At 49.8% G+C, this 19,067-nt stretch overlaps 1 long non-coding RNA gene across 1 annotated transcript; it reads right to left on the bottom strand.

Annotated features, from left to right (window-relative positions):
• Window positions 1–4,140: 4,140 nt before the first annotated feature.
• On the bottom strand, window positions 4,141–17,881 carry LOC141407151 (uncharacterized). The gene is made up of 2 exons (XR_012414628.1): window positions 16,273–17,881; window positions 4,141–8,342 (listed from the first exon to the last, which is right to left on the bottom strand). It is a non-coding gene; the product is annotated as an uncharacterized lncRNA (long non-coding RNA).
• Between the last annotated feature and the right edge of the window lie 1,186 nt (window positions 17,882–19,067).

Below are 19,067 nucleotides of genomic sequence, written 5' to 3'. Positions count from 1 at the left end.
AGTCCGCTGACAGCAGTCGTGGGAACAGGTGCATGGCCTGGCTGATGCAGGAGGGTCTCAGAGTGGAGCCACACTCCTGACACTGAAGGAGGGGCTGGAGCCATCACGCTCGTGACTCGTGCAGATGGCCTTGGCTGACCTCCAGAAGAGAAAACGTCAGTATCCAAGGAGGAAAAAGTCTATTAATTTCACGAGTGTTTGCCTTCGCAATGGCTACAACCCTGAGTTTGTGGCACCTGCTGTCTCTGGAATGAGGAGTCTTCCCTTCCTGGCAGACAAGCTCTAGATGGGAACAGGAGCTGTGGTTGCTGGATTGAAGAGATTTCCTTCTTGGGGAGGTGGCCTTCGAGCCTGACATGAAGGAAGCTGTGACTGGCGGGAAAGGGCCTTGGAGACAGTGTATTTACCAGGAGGGTCGGTGACTGAGAACCATCCTGTTCCGAGTGTTGCCATTCTGGTTCTAGAGTAAACTTGGGGAGAAACAACAGCCAAAAGCCCCGAGGAATATTCTGTGATGTTGATGACATTTGGTAGATTTGTTGCTGAGACTCTGAAATGAGAAGCCCGGGAGGTGCAGGTCTATCAGGCCGTGGGACGTGAGACAGCTGCTGCTTCAGGGGTTGGAGTCCCCGTGCCAGAGGCTCAGTCCTGCAGAGACTTCTGCACAGTGGGCAACTGATGCCTCTGGTTGATTGTGAGTCCCCCAGATGAATACCCATGAAAGGTACTGTGTCAGCAAAGAGTCAAACTCTGTGAAGCATTTGGAGATTTATTCTGAGCCAAATGAGTTACCATGGCCCTTGATACTGCCCTCAGGAGATCCTAAGAACGTATTCCCAAGGTGGTCAGAGCCCAGCCTGGTTTTATAGCTTTTAGGGAGACATAAGACAATCAATCAAATAAATGTAAGATGTACATGGGTTTGGTCTGGAAAGGTGGGACAACTGGAAGCAGGGGTGTCCAGGTCATAGGTAGATTTGAAAATTTCCTGATTGACAGTTGGGTAAGAGAGTTGTCAGATAAGGGGTTGTGGAGACCAAGGCTTTGTCATGTGGAGGAAATCCTCCAGGTAGCTTTGGAGAGAATAGATTGTAAATGTTTCCCATCAGACTAAGCGTCTAAGTTCTGTCTAATTCCAGAAGGGAGGTGGGGTGATGAGGCAAGTCCGACCCCCCAGCGATCATGGCCTGGACTAGTTTTTCAGATTAGCTTTGGAATGCCCTTGTCAAAAGCAGGGGCTGTTCAGATGGGCAAAGGGGCTTCGAATTCTAATGTTTTTACAACCAGAAAGTGATTGTGTTTTTTTCTGTGGATGACAGCCAGTGTAGTAATTAATATTTTATTAGCAGATTAATTTGGAAGTCAATGTGTTTTCAAGTATGTTAATTATTAAGTCATCAACAAACAGAGAAGGGCTTACTTTGAAACCAGCCTGAGACTCAAGAGGCTCATCAAAGAAAACGATGGACTTGGGAGAACTGATTCACGTGTTTACTGCGCCAAGTTTCAGGCATTATGAGAAGTCTGTGCTGATACATTGTGACTTGAGAACTTAAATCTTGATGGACTCTTAAGAGTGAGGCTTTTTTTTTCTTTTCTTTTTAAATGGTCAGTGTTTCTGTCTCCTGTGTTTTGTCTTCCAGCCGCTGAGCACTTTAGCTTTGTGTTCACGTGGCCTTGTTCTCCGAACCACCTGCTTTGTGGCTCCTCTGTCCTGCCCACCTTGATCGCGTCTTCCCTGCCCCGTGGGTTTTATCCCGAGGACTGTTCTCCGCTGTGGGGAGGGGAGGATCAGTGGACACTGGCTTTACCGACTCATTTTCTGTGTAGCTCCCAGTTTCTCAAAATCTTAATTGTCTTGGATTCCCTGTGAAACTGGGAGTCAGGCCTTGGGTGCAGTGCTGGGTGGCCTTGGGCGCAGTACTGGGGCGGGAGGGAGAGATGAGAACAGGAAGGATGGGTTTGTCAGGGGAAGGAACCCTTTGCCGCATTCCTGTGTCTGTTTTAGGTTAAAGATGAATGGCCGGGTGGTGGATGTCTCCCCTGCTGTGGCTGGACCTCGCTGTGCTGAACCCTGAGCAGGGGCCCCAGCAGCTGCCTCCTGCCAGGCCGGGGCCACAGGGCTGGGCTTCTGCCTCTGGGAGGGCTCGTGCCAAGGTGCAAGGGTCTGCACCGCTCCTGTGTGACCTGAGGGGCATGTGGGAAGCTTTTCTGTGCTCCTCACCTGGGAGAAGTTGAGCTCATCTGGGCTAGAGCCTCTGGGGAGGTAGGAAGGCAGAGGCCTGGAATTCCTGCTTTCCCCAGACAGCAAGAAAGCTCAGCGTTGCACCTGCTCTGAGATGCCCTCAGCAGCCATATATAGTTGATTTTAACATGACGGAAGGTGCCAATTAACCCGGCTCTGTGGAGAGCTTTGAGGAGTCCAGGCCCTGGGCCCCGGGCTTTTTAATATGTTCCTTCCTGAACAAAAAATAACAAAAGATCCCTGTGGCTGATGTCGACTGCGTGGGGTAGGACATGCTGAGCTTGGGTGGGGCTTGCCCCTGAGTTTCCTTGGTGCTCCTCCCAGCCCCAACGGACACCAGCCTCTCCAGGCCGAGGCTTGTCCTGTTTAGACCCTCGTTGGTGGGGTCTGTGGTCCTGGATCGAGGGCCCAAGCACTTCTTTCATTATTATAAATGATTCACCAGAGATGCACGGCTGTGCCCAAACCTCTCACGAGCATGAGATACAGCCAGTGTCGCTGCCGCAAGCTCATAATTCTAGTGGAAAGAGGAAATTTTACTTTTAATGTGCTCGTGTGACTCAGATGCAAATATTCAATTCCCATTAAACTTTCAAGACCTTGAGATCCTCTGAGATTCCTTGGAAAGCCGTTCCTTGGCCCCACGACTAACTCTCCTGTGGAAGGAGGCTGGGGTGGTCCGCGGGGTCTGGGATCCTGCTGCGTTCTCCAGGATTCCTTAGGTTTCATCATTAGTCCCAGCTCTTCAGCAGGTGGAGCTGATTGACTCTGACATTTCCATTATATTGTTCTTGTGTTGCCTCAGTTAACTTAGAATAATCAGTATTTACCAGAAATAATTGATGGCGAGATGGGAATTATTGGTGATTCCCTGACATAGGCAGCCTGTATAGATAAGCGTGTTACACGGTGTCTAATTTCTGAGATGTTGGTCCACACCTTCTCGGGAACACACTTTCAGGGGTAGATTCCTGTGCAGGAGAAGCTGCTCTTCCCCGAGACGCGGTGGCGGCTCCTGCACTGGCATGGCAGGGTGGCTGTGTGACTGGGCAGGGCTGGACATGCTCCTGCGCTGGGCGCCCACCTCCGCCCTACATCTGTGTCGAGGGTGCCTGCCTTTGTTCCCCCAGGTCGAACTCATAGAATTGTATACCTTCCTGACACATTCCTGCATAGAGATGATTAGATCTGGGGGCTGAATCTCAATCTGACATGCATGTAGGTAAATTATTGACGTGAATGACTTGGGTCCTCCACCTTCAGGGTCAGGAGGCACGAGGTGGGTTTGGAGACAACTGCCTGGCCTCAGGAAGTTTCTCTCAGAGCCTGTTTCTTTCTCTAGCAAAGTAAATGATGCCTACCTCACCGGGCTTAACACACGCTCAGTACTCAGATGCTGTCTGATCTTTGTTATAGTTAGTATTTGGGGAACAGCGTGGCTGGTAAGAAAATGCGTTATCTTTACAATTTATACAATGTCATACAAGGCAAGCGTGAAACCGGGACACTACCGTAATCTGAAGATGCTGGTGCTTAGTCTTCTCCTCAAGCATTTTGTTGTCATTCTGGTGTGTGTCAGCCAAGTCATATGACGGTACCGCGTGCGTGATGCCAGCTCAGTTACCTTGGAATGGGGAACCTGAGGCTGCCAGGGAGCATCCCTCCTGCCTCCAGTCCTCGGGGGTTTCTCTCTCTCTCTCCTTTCCTCTGTCCCTCCCTGTCCCCCAATCTTCCTCACCACTCCTGCTCCCCTCCCTACCCTCCTCACTTACTCTACAACAGAGGTCTAGACTTTGACATATCCCAGCTGGGCCTATTTATCGCTTGGCTGGGAAAGCAGAGGGAAAGGCGCCCAGTTACTACAAAAATAGAGAATTGAAATAGAATGTGAGCTACTTTTGCGTCTTGTTTTTTATTTTATTCTGAATATAAAAGGCAAGTGTCAAACAAAATCGGTGCTAACTGCGCCACTCAGCTCCGAGTCTGCTTTGTCGGGGCTCCGTGGGTTCCCACGCCCTGGCCTTCTCCATGAGCGTCTGGACACGCCGTGGCTGTGAAAGGAGCATTCAGTTATGGTCCTTTGAATGTTCCAGAGTCATGTTTAATAAAAATCTTCACGTTTACCCACAGCCAAGTCTTGATTTAATAACAGGTACTGCAGGTCTCTGGGTGGGCCTGAGCCTCTGTTTTAGAAGCAGCCGCACCATCCGAGGGGCAGGTCCGTGTGGGCTGGCAGGCGGCCTGGTCCTTGGAGCACAGGGTGGACCTGACCCAGTCCTGGCAGTGGGGGGCCTTGCAGTTCTAGAAGGTAGTGATGCAACCTGTGGCATAATTAAAAAGCCTCATGTGCCCCCATGAGAAGCTGGGGCTTCCCCTCAGTAGTGTGGTGTGCTGTGTTTGTGATCGTGCAGATGTAAAAGGGTGAGGGAGATGTCTAAAAACTAGGCTCCCAAAGACAGCCCTTCATGTCGGGTGCTTTCATGTGTGTATGTACACCTGTTTGACGAGTGTACACCTTCACGCGTGCACCTGTTTCACGCATGTACACCTGTTTGTGCATGTGCCTGTTTCACACTTGTGCCTGTTTCGCGTGTGTGTGTGCCTGGGCATTCCGCTTGTATTGCGTCATACGTTGTATTTTACAGATTGTTTTTTTTCAGTTTGTATCGTGAGCTTGTAACGACTTTGTGAAGAAAAGAGGGGATCCTGGCAGCCTTTGGCTCTGAGAAACGTGATGTCACGGGAACAGATGAGACAGCCCGGGTGAGGCCGGCAGAGGCCATCGTGGCCTGGGAGTCCGTGCACATCCACTGTCTGTCGCTGTGTGACAAGTGACCACAAAACTAGGGGCTTAAGGCAAAGTACACGTACGACTGTACAGCTTCTTCAGGTTGCAAATTCAGGGCAGCCTTGCTGAGCGGCTCTGGCCCAGTCCCCCGGGTCACCGTGAAGATGCTGTCCAGGGCTGCAGCCATCTGTAGGCTCAGCTGGGCTGGAGGTTCTGCTCCAGGATGCTGTGCTGACGTGTCTGCGGGCAGAGGCCTGGTCGTCCACACCTGGCCACTCCCCGGGGCTGCCAAGTGCATTCCTGCCCAGGGCCGCTCCTTTCCCCAGAGACGTAGCAGTGCTGGTCTTATGCCCAGCGTCAAGGTGGCCGGGTCAGGAGCAAAGACTTGTTTCCCCTACTCGGCGGCTACTCCTGCAGGGCTGGGAGACAGTGGAGATCGCGCAGGAAGGTGTTCGCTGAAGACCATGCTCTGTGACTTGACGGGTGTTCCTCCCAGGAGAGTGAAATGGAGACTGGACGCCGGAAGCAGCATCCTGCGTGACCCCATGTGTAGTGGGGTCACACCAAGCTAAGTCCTTCCTTTACAGATACTTTTCAGAGTCTACCCGCCTTTAGATTCTCTGATTAACGTGTCTGAGGAGGGTCCCAGGAGTCTGCCACCTGCCAGGCCAAGGAGGTTCCCTGCATGTGGCTCTCCCCTGACACCTTGAGAAACGTGACTCGAGAGAATCACCGAAGTTTCCTAAATGAGTCACCTGCTTTCTCTTCTCTTTGCTTTCATGCCCCCCCAGGGTAGGTCAGTCCTGTCCGCCACAGCGATACCTGCATGCTGGAGTTCCAAGGAGATTGGGGGTGTGTCGGGTCCCCCAGGGAGATTCGGTGACTGCGGATGCTGTCATAGCAGCCAACATGTCCCTATCGTTTTCACTTTTAATGAAGTTCAGTTACTAGGTTTTCTGAGGCACAATGATGTCCTTGTGAAAAATTGGTGATCAGGGAAGCAAGCAAGTGTGGGAAAATGATCCTGCCCTTAAATCTAAAAAACGATGAAACAGCAAAGAGCCCTGAAGAGCCCATGAACCTCCTCATGGGGCGGTGAGGAGACACCTCAGTAATGGCTTAAAAAAAAGTGATAATACTGAAGAAAAGGTAAACTACATTTTGGGTCTCCTATGGGTAAAGAGATTGTGGTTTACATTTTGGATGTATGCGTTTATATACTTATTTATTTTTCTTTGTTGGATTTAGAATTAGTTGAAATAATTGTGTTTTTTTAATTTAAAAAATTGGGGTATACGAAGTCTAATCCCTTTGTGATATTTCTGTACTGTGAGACTCCACATACAAAAGTGAAGCCCAGACTGTCTATCTCTAATGAACCAGAGAGAGGTGGTCATCTCCTGCAGGCCGGTCTGGTCTCCAGGCATCTGGCCATCCTCCCAGTCTTGGGCACACCTGCATCACTGGTGCTTCCTGCCAGACTGTGACTCTGCCCAGGTTTCAGGAGCACCCGGAACTGTTTTCCTAGGGGCTCCTGCTTTGTCCTGGCTCCTGGAAGCACAGGCTTTTGACGAAGGACTCTCCCCACTGCCAGGTAAATTGGTGATTGCCCCACAGTCTGTATTTGTCACATGGGGCACAGAGAGTCTGGGCGTGCTGTCCTGGCCCTGGAGCCAGCTCTAGGACTGCCCGGCGGCATTGCCTCCACCCCTCATCTGGGAACAGGGCGGTGGGGAGGAGAAGGGAAGCAGGGTCTTGACCCTTCTGCGTCTCGAGAATACGGGAACACATCGTCCCATTGCCTCACACCATTCACAGCCCAAGCTTGTGTGAAGTATTATTTTATAACCTCCCCTGACAATGATGTATTTTATATAAGCAGCACATAAAGTGGTAATTTAATACCCTATCGAGCAGGATTAAACAATAAGGAGCAGATATCACTGTAGAAAAGTTACTTTATCCGGGAAACATTTATCTACTGCAGGTGGATGTGAATCATGGCTTCCTCCTCGGTGGCTCCTGATGAGCCTGTGAAATTCTGTCCTGTTCACCACTGTTAGTTATAAGCTACACCTTTCCTTCTATGACGTTAGTTACAAGCTCTACCTTTCCTTCTATGATGTTTATTTCTTGCCTGTTCAGCACTGTTAGTTACAAGCTATACCTTTTCTTCTGTGATGTATATTTCTTGAAGGCATGGACTAAATCCTAATTCCACAGTATTCGATGCACATACTCAAGAGATACTTGTTTGAATGAATGGATTAATAGAAAATAGAAGTGGTGACTTCACTTTATTTCATTATGTCAAACTTTGTCTACACGGAAAATTTTATGGTCCTTTGGAAAAACAGGGCCTCTGTGCAGGGTTGTTAGAGATTGTGAGAATGCCGCAAATGGCTCTGGGCTCTAGGCTCACAAAGGGCTTGAGGGACTTGGTGGCGCACCTGTGTTGAAAACGGAGTTCTGCAAATCCATTGGAGTGACCTGCCAGCACCAGCACACACAGCCCTCCTTCCCAGTTGATTTCTGCACAGAGGCTTCTTCTGAATGCCCCAGGTGAACGTGGGTTCAGCCAGCACTGCTGGGCTTCCACAGCAAGCCAGGGTGCTGCAGGGACGAGAGAGAAGAGGGGCAGGACCAGGATCTTCCTGGGCCCCAGTGCCCGTGTGGGGACGCTGCCTGGCCTGGCTTTTCTGGGGGAGGTCAGGGAAATGATGGCATGGAGAGACTGTTGGTATGAGTCGCTTGCTCAAACATAGATCCCAGGTCTGTGTGGGAGGCAAATAGAAATTTATGTGGGTATCATCAGTAACATAGCAAACATGGGCTTCTTCACTAGGGTGGCTGACCCTCTTGCTCATCTGCTGAGCAAAGGCCCGGCCCGGCCTGGCCTTCTACGCCTCCACAGTGAGCTTTTCTCAAGCTCTGTCCACTCCATGGAGATGGCCGGAGCCAGGGCAGATATGGGGTGTTTTCCACTTTTTATTTATTTTTTCTTTGAGATGGAGTCTTGCTCTGTCGCCCAGGCTGGAGTGCAGTGGTGTGATCTCGGCTCAGTGCAAGCTCCACCTCCCAGGTTCACGCCATTCTCCTGCCTCAGTCTCTCGAGTAGCTGGGGCCACAGGTGTCCGCCAACACACCAGGCTAATTTTTTGCGTTTTTAGTAGAGTCAGGGCTTCACCGTGTTAGCCAGGATGGTCTCAATCTCCTGACCTCGTGATCCACCAGCCTCGGCCTCCCAAAGTGCTGGGATTACAGGCGTGAGCCACTGCACCCGGCCAGGTATTTGTCAGTTTTTGAAAGCTACATTTAAAGAATGAAATAGACCGAACAGAATTACTTCCTTTTGAATATTTAATACTCAGTCTACCAGAACACTTAAATATAGTTAATGTATTCAAATAATAAGAAAGAACTTTCCCTCTGTTCCAGAGAAAAAGTATAAACAACCTTTTACTTGTCAGGGATTTCACTATGTTTCTAAAAAGCCAGCAAGCACTTTTCCTGAAATAGACCCATCTCTTCCTCTGCATAGACCCTATGAACATTTTAGCTACATTTCTGCTGTATCTTAATGTGATAGATTGTAGAAAATTCCTTGCTACTGGAACTTCACGATGCTTTCCTTTGAAACATCAAATAGAAAGTATGGATAGTAAATCTCAGACTAGTTGCAATTATCAGTCTTGGTAGAACTGCCACCCACAGCCTCTGTCAATTACAACAGAGTGTGTCTCCCCAGCAACCCGGATTAGATTGCGGACCAAGCCAGGCTCACCCAGGATTCAGTGCAACGTCTTTCAAAGCTGTAGTCACTGCCCCTGGAGGAGACTTGAGAAGTCCTCCCTTTGATGCCTGTGCATGGCTGTTCTCAGATCACAGCAGCTGCAGCAGCATCTCAGAGGATGCCAGCAGGGGTGTCCTGGGTATTGACACCACGGTAGGGGCCTGCAGTGTCTGAATGAAATGGGCCGTGAAAGTGAGCACCCTAGAGGAGTCCACAGCCACGTTTCAAAGGTGCAGTGGCCCGAGGTGAACCCCAGAGCACTGAGGAGCCTGGAGTTGACCTGTCACGACTTCATTGAGAGAGCTGACTGAATTCCGTACCTGTGCGGGCAAAATATGGCTGTTTGCGCTTGGCCCCTTCTCAGTCCAGGGCTAGGGAGGTTGTCTGCACAGCTAGTGGGAGCTTAGCTTTGTGCACACTCGGGGTTGGGTCCCACTCCTTTCTGTGAGCCCAGGGAAGATAGACATGCCGAGCTCTCCTGGAAGAGGGCCCTGACGAGTGGAAGCTGAGCTTCAAGATGGTCGGCCTTGTGGTGTGCGTGGCGGGTTCGGAGTCGGTGTGTGCTGAGTGGGGGCCCGGCTGCTGCTGTCGCTATTGGGCTCAGCAGACGCTGCGGGGGACGTGGCTCCTGTTGTACTTGGTGGTTTTCTCCTCACAGGAGTGGGTTTCCCTGCTGTGAAGGTGTCGGGGCTGTGACAGGCAGCCTGGCAGGAGGAAGACGCTCGTGGGGTTGTGCCCCGAAGCCCCCTTCCTCTTGAGGAGCATGAAGGGGGTTTGGGACCCTGCTTCCGGCTGCGCTCCCTTGCTAGGTTCTTGGCCTCGGGGGCCAGGAGAAGCTGAGTACAGGCCTGAAACCTGGACCCCTTCCACAGCCTCCGCGGCACTTGTGGTGGTATGCGGGACATGGCCCTTGGAACTCCAAGCCCTACCCTGGCATGCCCGCCCACTGGGGCGTCTTGGGCACCTGCTGTGTGCTAGGCTCCGTGGTGGGGTGGGCGGTAGCAAGGGCTGTGGGGTAGAGTGGACACGGTACGCGGATGATGAGAAGCGTCAGGGAGGCAGTGAGAGCACAGCTGAGACCTGCAAGGAGGGGACTGGCTGTGGGTGTTGGGGCTCAGGGAGCTGCCTCTACCCAGAGCCACAGTGGCCAGTGAGGGCAGAGCAGGGGACCGAGGCCCAGGGAAGCCGTGTGTATGGTTCGCATCAGGTGTGCGGGTCTGCCGGGCTGTGCGGCCCTTCTCAGTCCTGGCTGGGCCTGGGGTCCCAGAGGGAACGGAGGGTCTTCGCATCTCCCTCCTCTTGCTTCCCTGCTGCTTCCTGGTCAAGGGATGCTTCTTTATTGCAACTCTGGCAGTTATTCTGCATATTAAGAGGAGTTTCACAAAATCGTAGGGGGGGAGGCGGACTAGGGATTCATTTTTTTTTTCTCCCCCTGATTTTACACGGAGCCTTCTACTACCCCTTAGTGTGGAGGCAGAGTGCAGATGCTCTACAGTTATCTATCCCGGAAGAGAAGAGCTGATGGGAAGTCACAGATCTGATCATTGCAATAGCACTGACATTTTTAAGTGGGAGAATGCTGATGTCTATAATAATCAGAGTAAAACTTCAGTAGCTTCAACATAAAGATTCTGAGATGATCTTAGAGCCATTTCGTCCCTAGATCCTTCTGCAGTGTGGAGTGTGACATCTCTACCAGCCTCTGGTCAGTGGCCGCCTGTGGGTAACTGAATGCTTGAAGTGTAAATGAGAACTTCTAATTTTATTTAATTTTAGTCAAATTTAAATAGCTATATGGCCCGGGCACCGTGGCTCATGCGTGTATTCCCAGCAGTTTGGGAGGTCGAGGCGGGTGGATCATGTGAGGTCAGGTGTTCAAGACCAGCCTGGCCAACAAGGTGAAATCCCATCTGTACTTAAAAATATAAATAAAATAGTCTGGCGCAGTGACAGGCGCCTGTAATTCCAGCTACTCGGGAGGCCGAGGCAGAAGAATCACTTGAACTCGAGAGGCAGAGGTTGCAGCAAGCCGAGATCGAGGCACTGCACTCCAGCCTGGGTGACAGAGGGAGACTCTGTCTTAAGAAAAAAAAAAGATTTAAAAAAACCCTACATGCCCCTAGTTGCCTCTGTAGGAGACGGCATGGTTCCAGAAGGTAGACTTTGTGTTGAGGACTCTGCAGCGTCAGGCTGGAGACAGTCTCCCTTCCTAGCAGCGTGGGCCCCTGGGCTGTTCTTCTACCAGAAGGGATGGTGGCGTCTCTGGGAGGTATCTGTAGACTCAGATCTGTGTGGATTAGTGACTTGTGTTACTCACAGATACTTAATTTTATGGGTAAATGAATACCTGGACTGGCTGCAACTTCAGGGCGAGATTCGGGAGTAGGGAGTGAAAGGTGACGACGGAACCCTGGGCTTGTCCTGCCATCCCCAGGACCCGGTCGGGGTGCCTTCTCGTCTGAAGTCCCAGCACGTGGTCAGGGTACCCCTTGCCTCTGAAGCCCCCAGGAAGTGATCGGGGCACCAATCCCCTCTGAAGCCCCAGCACCTGGTCGGGGCACCCCTCCCTTCTGAATCCCCCAGCCACCTGGTCGGGGAGCCCCTCCCTTCTGAATCCCCCAGTACCTGGTCAGGGCGCCCCTCCCTTCTTAAGCCCCCAGACCCTCCTGGCCTGCGGTGCTGCTTCTCCAAATGCTGTCCTTGGCTGTTTTCCAGGAGTCACCTGCACCAGAGCAGGCTGCGTGTGTCATTTCTTGTCGGATCTGGGGTGTCAGTGAAGCTCGTTTATCTTGTCTTCCTCCTCATGTGCCGTATCTCACCTGTTGACTGACTGAGTTTGTGTGAGTGCGTGTTGTGCGTTCTCAGGCTGTACTCGGTGCTTAGGTGACAAGAACGTCTTAGAGCAACGGACTGTCTGCTCCAAAGGACGCTGGGCATGAATCGAGACACAGTTTACTTGTGGGGTTTAAATTTCCTGGGTGTTGGAGGCAATTAAGGGGAAACAAGGTCTAAAAAAGCCCCTGCAGATGAGGAAGGCAATAATGAAAAAAATTACTCTATACACACTTAGCAGATGATTTACTTTGTAGGTGAATTTTGCATTTCGGGAACTACTAAAGCTACTGTTTGTAGGGATTCCTTGATGAGCTTCTTGTTTTCTGTCTAGAAAGTAAAGTGGATCGGTTTTGCCTTTAATTCTGACTGACTAGAATCTACTTCCTTTTCCCCCCATTCACGTTAGGGTGGGGATTGGACTAGAAGAGCTGTAGGATCTCTTTATTTCTGATCTTAAATGAATTTTTTCTTCAATGCCCTGTTCTTTGGTTTGGGAAATGTGCTCAATTTGTACCGTGCCTTAAATGTACACAATGGTTCGAAATTGCTACTTTTCTTTAAAGTTAGATACAACATCTTAAGTAAAATGTCATCTATAAATCAGGCACAGTCTGGGGCCTGGAGACCCCCCTTGTCACTTCCTTCCAGCTGTGTCTCCTTCCCTGGCCACATTGCCCCTGGCCACATCTCCTCCCCACACCACGCCGTGTCATCCGCCCACCACCTCACCTCTGGTCACAACACCTCCCTCCCGGCCACATCACCTGTGGCCTCACTGCCTGCCTCCCTCCTTCCTGGTGGCCTCCGTGGCTCCCACTGTCTGCCCTCCCGAGGGTCTGTTCAAGGCTCCTTCCCCGTTTTCCACTCCTGAGTGGGTCTCGGGGCCTAGATGTTTCACAGGATGCAAGTTTCTTCCCTTCCAGCCGTGGGTCTCTGAGCGACAACTCCAGAGAGGGCACTAAGCTCTCCTTACCTACCTGGGGGGCCCTGAGCCCTGACCACCGACCACCAGGGCTTTTCTGCAGTGTGTGGGGCAGACTCATGCATGAATTGGACTAAAAAGATGCTTCCAGGAATCCTTATTTTAAGTGCACTGGAGCAGAGATGGGGAGAGGGGACCACCTGGTTTGCTCAGAATTTGGTCCTGATCACAGCCAATGAGGCAACATAAGCAGCTCCTAAATGAAGCATTCCACAGACTGATTTTACACATGACAGAAAGGCTTCACACAATGAGTGAGTTTGAGCTGCATTTGAAGGAAGAACAGGTCCCTGTAGGTGGAAATGAAAGGTAAGCGTGACCCAAGCCATCAGCAGCAGCGGGGGTGGGGTGGTGCAGACTCCCCATGGATGGTGGGCATGGCTGAAATGCAGGAGAGGGCAGGGGTGCGAAGGAACAGCAGGGCGGCAGTAAAATTCCCCTGCAGAGAGGGGACGTGACTGAGATATTATCACATGTATACAACTGAGAGATGATTTGAGGAGGATTTCTGGGAGCCTGTGGGAAGAGCACGTGGTCATCATCAGTTCTCGGGATCTCTTTTTATGAAGTGAAAATAGTCTTGCCTCTGCCTATCTTGTGAGCTGTTGTGACGATCAAATCAGATAATCTTCAGCGAGCCTTGTAAATGCTAAAGCTTATGACAGACTGTTCCAGCCCCCTTGTCTCCACCCTCCTTTCCTATTCGGTAACGTGAACCCTGCTGGGTACCTCACTATCTGCCTGGTTTCCTCCTCCATAACGTGAGCCTTGAGTACTTGCTGGGTACCTCGCTGTGCACCTTCCTTAGTAACGTGAGCCCTGAGTATTTGCTGGGTACCTCGCTACCTGCCGTACAGCTGGCTGTAGAATTGTCAAACGCACTTGGCTGGCACATAAGCAGAAGTGCTCGCTGGGCCTTGGGAGGGCTTTCTGACATGTGGGTGCCTTCTGTTCCCTGTTAGGCTGGAGCTGCAGGAGCCCCCCTAGACCAGATAGAGGACCAAGGCTGTGGCCTCGGGGTGGGGGCTGGGGGAGCTCCCTGGGTTTATTGTGTGGGTGAGAGCAAACTTCAGTCCCGCTGTGGCATTGGGATTCAGGGTTCCTTCTGGAATGTTCTGAGTGAGAAACAGGAAGTGCGCACAGGTGCGTCTTCTGCGGATTTTATGGTTATCTTGGGAGAGCACTGGTGCCTCTGAACTATGAACCTGCAGAACCACTTCTTCCACTAACGGCCGCCTTTATATAAAGAATGACTTACAACAGATGCCACTTCAGATGGAGGTATTTGCAGGTGTGGCCTGAAAAATGAACAAAATGACTTTCATCTCAAGGAAAGTACCTTACATTTTTCCCAATGATAGACATTTGAGCTTTCCAGCGAATATTAAAACATAAAAATCTTGTGTCCACCACTTTCTCATGTGATCAATGGTGATACTGATGTGGGGGTTTTTTTTTTTTTTTTTTTGGACATATAATGAAATGTGGAAGCCGCTCATAACTCTGAACCAGTATTTTCTAACCAATGTGTGATTACAAAATCGTGTGCTGGTAAAAGCCATTCAAGTGCAAGACGGACCAGTCGACTTAGAAGGAATTGGGGCAGAAAGGCCCGTCGACCAGAGCACAGACTCTGTGTTGCAGACAGCCTGTACGGAAGTGCCACTTGTTACATTTGGCAGCAGAGAATACCTAAAATGATCTGAAAACACAATGAAAATACTGCTTCCTAATTGTATATTAGTATGGGGTCGGACTTTCTTCATAAACTTCAGCCATGGCTCTGCAGCCCACTGAACGCAGATGCAGGCATGAGAATCCTGCTGTCTGAGGTGCAGAGATGTTAGGTGTTTTCACAGCAGCACAAACTGTTGCCACGCTGCTGCTTATTTTGGAAAATGGTTTCTTCTTTAAGACTGTGTTAAGATGTAATGACTTTATCCTTGTAAAAGAAACTAAATTATCTTTTTTTTTTTTTTTGAGACGGAGTCTTGCTCTGCCACGCAGGCCGGAGTGCGGTGGTGTGACCTCAGCTCACTTCAACCTCTGCCTCCTGAGTTCAAGCGATTCTCCTGCCTCAGCCTCCCTAGTAGCCGGTACTACAGGTGTTCGGCACCATGCCAGGCTAATTTTTGTATTTTAGTAGAGACGGTGTTTCACCATGTTGGCCAGGCCGGTCTCGAACTCCTGACCTCAAGTGGTCCACCTGTCTCTGCCTCCCAAAGTGCTGGGATTACAGGCATGAGCAGCCACCACTCCCGGCCTGATGAGAAAGCTTTTTTGTGCTCTTTAATAAAGTGCAAAGGGTTCCTGAGACCCAAAAGTTTGAAAACCACTGGCTTAAACCGACAAAATTGTCCATGATTCTTCAGTGTATCTTCTAATCTGTTGATGGAGAGAGGACAGCAAGGGTTGCTTTACTTTTTTCCTTTCACAACTCAATGGTGCTGGGACAACTGGGGTATCCACATAGAAAAGGATGGACTGGACCCTTCCTCACCCTACACGCAAAGCTCAACATGGTTCCAATGTAGGGAGCTGACTGAGACCCATTCTGTCAGTCTGCTGGGTACCATAACGGACACCACAGACCGTGCGACTTAGACAATAGCATCTTATTTCCTTTTTTCTGGAGACTGGAAGCCTGGGATCAAGGTGAGGGCAGGGTTGGATTCTCTGGGGCCTCACCCCATGCTGTGTAGACAGCTTCTTCTCTGTGTCCTCACAGGTTTCTCTTACGTGTATGCAGCACTGAGGACTGTGTCTAAATTCTCTTAAAAGAATACCAGTCATACTGGATCAGGGCCTACTTTTAAGATCTTATGGGACCTAAATTGCCAAGTTAAAGGCCCTGTATGTAAATACAGTGACATTTTGGGTTTCTGGGGTTGTGACTTTAACATGGAATCTTGGGGGAGGGGGACAGTTCAGCTCATAACACCTTTAGGGGAGAATCCTGGAGAAACTGTTAGGTTGGATTAGGCAATGTTTCCTTGGCTGAGACGTCTAGAGCTATAACAAGCAACTGAAGGGAAAAAGACGGTATCAAAATTAAAAATGTTCAATTCAGAGGATACTATTAAAGTAAAATGACAACCCCCAGAACAGGATACATTATCACGATAAGGACCTGATATCAAGAATATATTCAAAAACTCTTAATAAAAATCCAATTTAAAAATGGACAAAGGATTTGAATAAACAGTCTCCAAAGAAAGACATATAAATGCCTTAAAAAGCACATGAGATGTTTAGCAGAATTCGTCATCTTAGAAATGGAAATCAAAACCACCGTGAAATAACACTTCACAACCACCGTGATGGGTGGGTAAAACCCCAGTATTGGACAGTGACATGTTGGTGAATTGGGGAAAACTGAAATCTTGATATATTGCTAGTGGGAGGGGAAGTAAAATGGTGCAGTTGATTTGGGAAAGTCCGACAGTTTCTCAGAAAAGCATGAAATCACCGTACGACCCAGCAATTTCACTCCTAGCCATATGCTCAAGAAAACTGAAAACATTTTTCCAAAAAGTATGTCATGCCTGAATCTTCACAGCAGCATTATTCATAGTAGTAGAAACAGTCCAGGTGTCTGTCAACCGGTCACTCACTGAGATTCCACTCACCTTAGACGTGAAAGATGTCAGCACCGAAGGTCACACCAAAGGTCATGCACTGTACGATTCTCCTCACAACAGGTGTCCAGAATGTGCAAATCCAGAGAAAAGGAAGTTGGCTGGTGATTGCCAGGGGCTGGTAGAAGGAAGGAGCCAGGTGCTGACTCTTAATGGGTTCAAGGTTTCTTTGGCCTGTGGTGAAAAAGTCCCGGAATTACATACTAGTGGTTGATGTGCAGCTTTTAGAATATGCTAAAAAGACTGAATTGTATTCTTTAATATTGGGGCTTTTGTGCTTTGTAAATTGCTTTTCAATTTAAAAAGGAATTCAAGAAGTTATTTGGTGTTGATATGATAGTATCCAAAACAAGTTACTATGTAACTCACGTCCCCAGAGTTAAACTTCATTTTCTGAGGATCTTGAAGTGTTTGAGGCTAGGAGACACAACGATCCTATACTGTATGTTACACCCCATCTTACTGATTTCTATCTCACATAACCATATTCAGGAAAAACCGACATGTAAATGTGAGCTGAATGCTATGCAGAGGCACATTCCTCTTACCCGGATGATCTTTAGTGGTACAGTAAGAGATGAGATCATAGCAACGTTAGTTTAGTTAGTTTAATTTCCATGGCAACAGGAATTTGGCACATGGGATGAGTTAGATCTCTCTGCACAGCTCCTAACGGGGTTGCCCATTTCTGTGTGGTGTCTGTGTATATTCTCGCTGTGGAAATAAGTGATAGCACCTGCACAAACACTTGTCCGGAAGCGCACACGAAGCTGGTGAAGGCAGAGGACAGGCGAGAGGGAAGCATGGCTCAGCCCTGGCAAAGAAGACCGTTATTCCAAACGCAAAATATTCACGAACACAATCCTTGGGAAGACTGGTGATGTCTTTAGACCTCACCACTATCGGGTTGTATCTGTGCAGCCAGTTACCAGAGCCGCAGAACGGCGTGTGTTGGTATTGGTGTCATCACTCAACGATTCTGACTTTTCCTGGTGCTGAGGATGACTGCATGTGGCAGAAGCAAAGTGCTAATCTAGCACAGGTCATCATATCCAAGTTCTTTTCTATGAAGGCGGGCAGGGTTAGGAACCACCCCACCCCACCCCACTCCCCAATCCTATAAGAACTGGGATCTGATGATCTGTGCTGTCGAGAGAGGCAGGGTTAGAACACCTCATTCCTCAATCCCATTGTTGAAAATAATAGTTGGATTGGGAGGGTTTTTACTCCTAAGGTTGAAGCCGTGCATTTCTGGAGCCTGGGCTGTCAGTCATGGTGGCTGGGGAATGCTGGGGCTGCGGTTGTCTGGCTGCCGGTAGCCCTGCTGGTGGGTCCTCCCTCTTTGACACCGTTCATTTCTGAAGCTTGCTTTCCCCGGTGTTGGAAGTAGCAGCACTGGAGGAATGGCCGCCTTCCTACAGCGAAGCTCTGGCAGGAGAGGAGAAGATACGGAGCGTCTGTTCAAGGACGTGACGTTCTGGGCACCGCACCATGCGTTCTGCTTCTCAGCTGTGCCTCCTGGTTGATGTTACCATCACCTGGCATTTCCCAGGAGGTAACTCGCGAATGCCACACTGATGGAACAGTGCGGCTCGAGTCCAGGGCCGCTGGAGCACATCAGCAAGGTCAGGCTGGACGCATGTGCTTGCTGACAGGAAAATGACAGGAAATGACATGCCAGTTCAGGAAAATGACGGGAAATGTCATGTCAGTTCAGGAAAATGACAGGAAATGTCATGTCAGTTCAGGAAAATGACAAGAAATGTGTTTGCTGACAGAAAAATGACAGGAAGATGACAGGAAAGAGGCCCATGAGGAGAGGAACCAGTAGATTCAAGGCAGTTAACCGAAGGAGCGAGCCACCACAGGCTGGGAGGACACCCCAGCCACAGTGGATGTCAGCGGTGGTGGCTGGACTCGGGGTCCGTGAATGTTGCATGATCGAACGTGTTTGGTACATTCTCAGCTCCTGCCCAGGTGCCTCCCAAGAATCAGGTGTTGTGGCTCCCCACACCCTTCCCATCTGTGTGTAGCATGACCACCACCTTCCTACCGTGTGTTTGTCCTATCACGGCTGCTGTGCCTAACGGACGCTTTGCTTTCCAGCTACTTTCCTATAACCAAAGCCCTTGAACGACTTTGCGTTTCAGAGACGACAGGGTATTAGTTTTTCATGATTGCTCTGAGGATTTCCAAAAGCAAATGTAACTTACAGGATAGAAGATATTGGAGACAGTAATTATAGATGACTTTTCTCAGTTTTTTGATTGTGGTAAACTTACACAGCACTCTATTTTTAAGTGTATGGTTTTGTGGCATTAAGTGTGTTCACACTGTCGTGCTGCGATCACCGCCATCCATCTCCAGAACTTCCTGGTCTCCCCACGCTTGAAACTCGGTCTACCAAACACTAGCTCTCCTTCCGCCCCAGCTCTGGTAAGCACTACAGGTTGCTTACAAAATAAGCTTTTTCAGTAAGAGAAGGGGCAAGGAAAAGAGCTCTAAAGACTGTCTTGAGATTTGAGGAAGTGTTTTAGGTTTTGCTGTCTGGTTCCCGGTGTAAAGAAACTACTGAAGACGTGGGAAGGTGAAGGTCTGTGATCTCAGGAAGTGCTGGGCTGGGCAGGGCAGCTTTCCCACTGTGACGGGGGCACTTGCCCTCAAACCTGCCTGAGATAATCGCGTGAGGATGGTGCTGCATTGTGACAGCTCTGAACTTGGTCTCCTTGAACGTTGCCAGGTACATAAGCTTTGGCGGTTACCGTCTAGTGTCTGTGGGAGACCTA

Source organism: Macaca fascicularis, chromosome 7 (genome assembly GCF_037993035.2).
Source record: "Macaca fascicularis isolate 582-1 chromosome 7, T2T-MFA8v1.1".
Classification (NCBI taxonomy): Eukaryota; Metazoa; Chordata; class Mammalia; order Primates; family Cercopithecidae; genus Macaca; species Macaca fascicularis.
The sequence above is the reverse complement of the archived record's forward strand: the minus strand, read 5'-3'. Positions and strand labels throughout refer to the sequence as shown.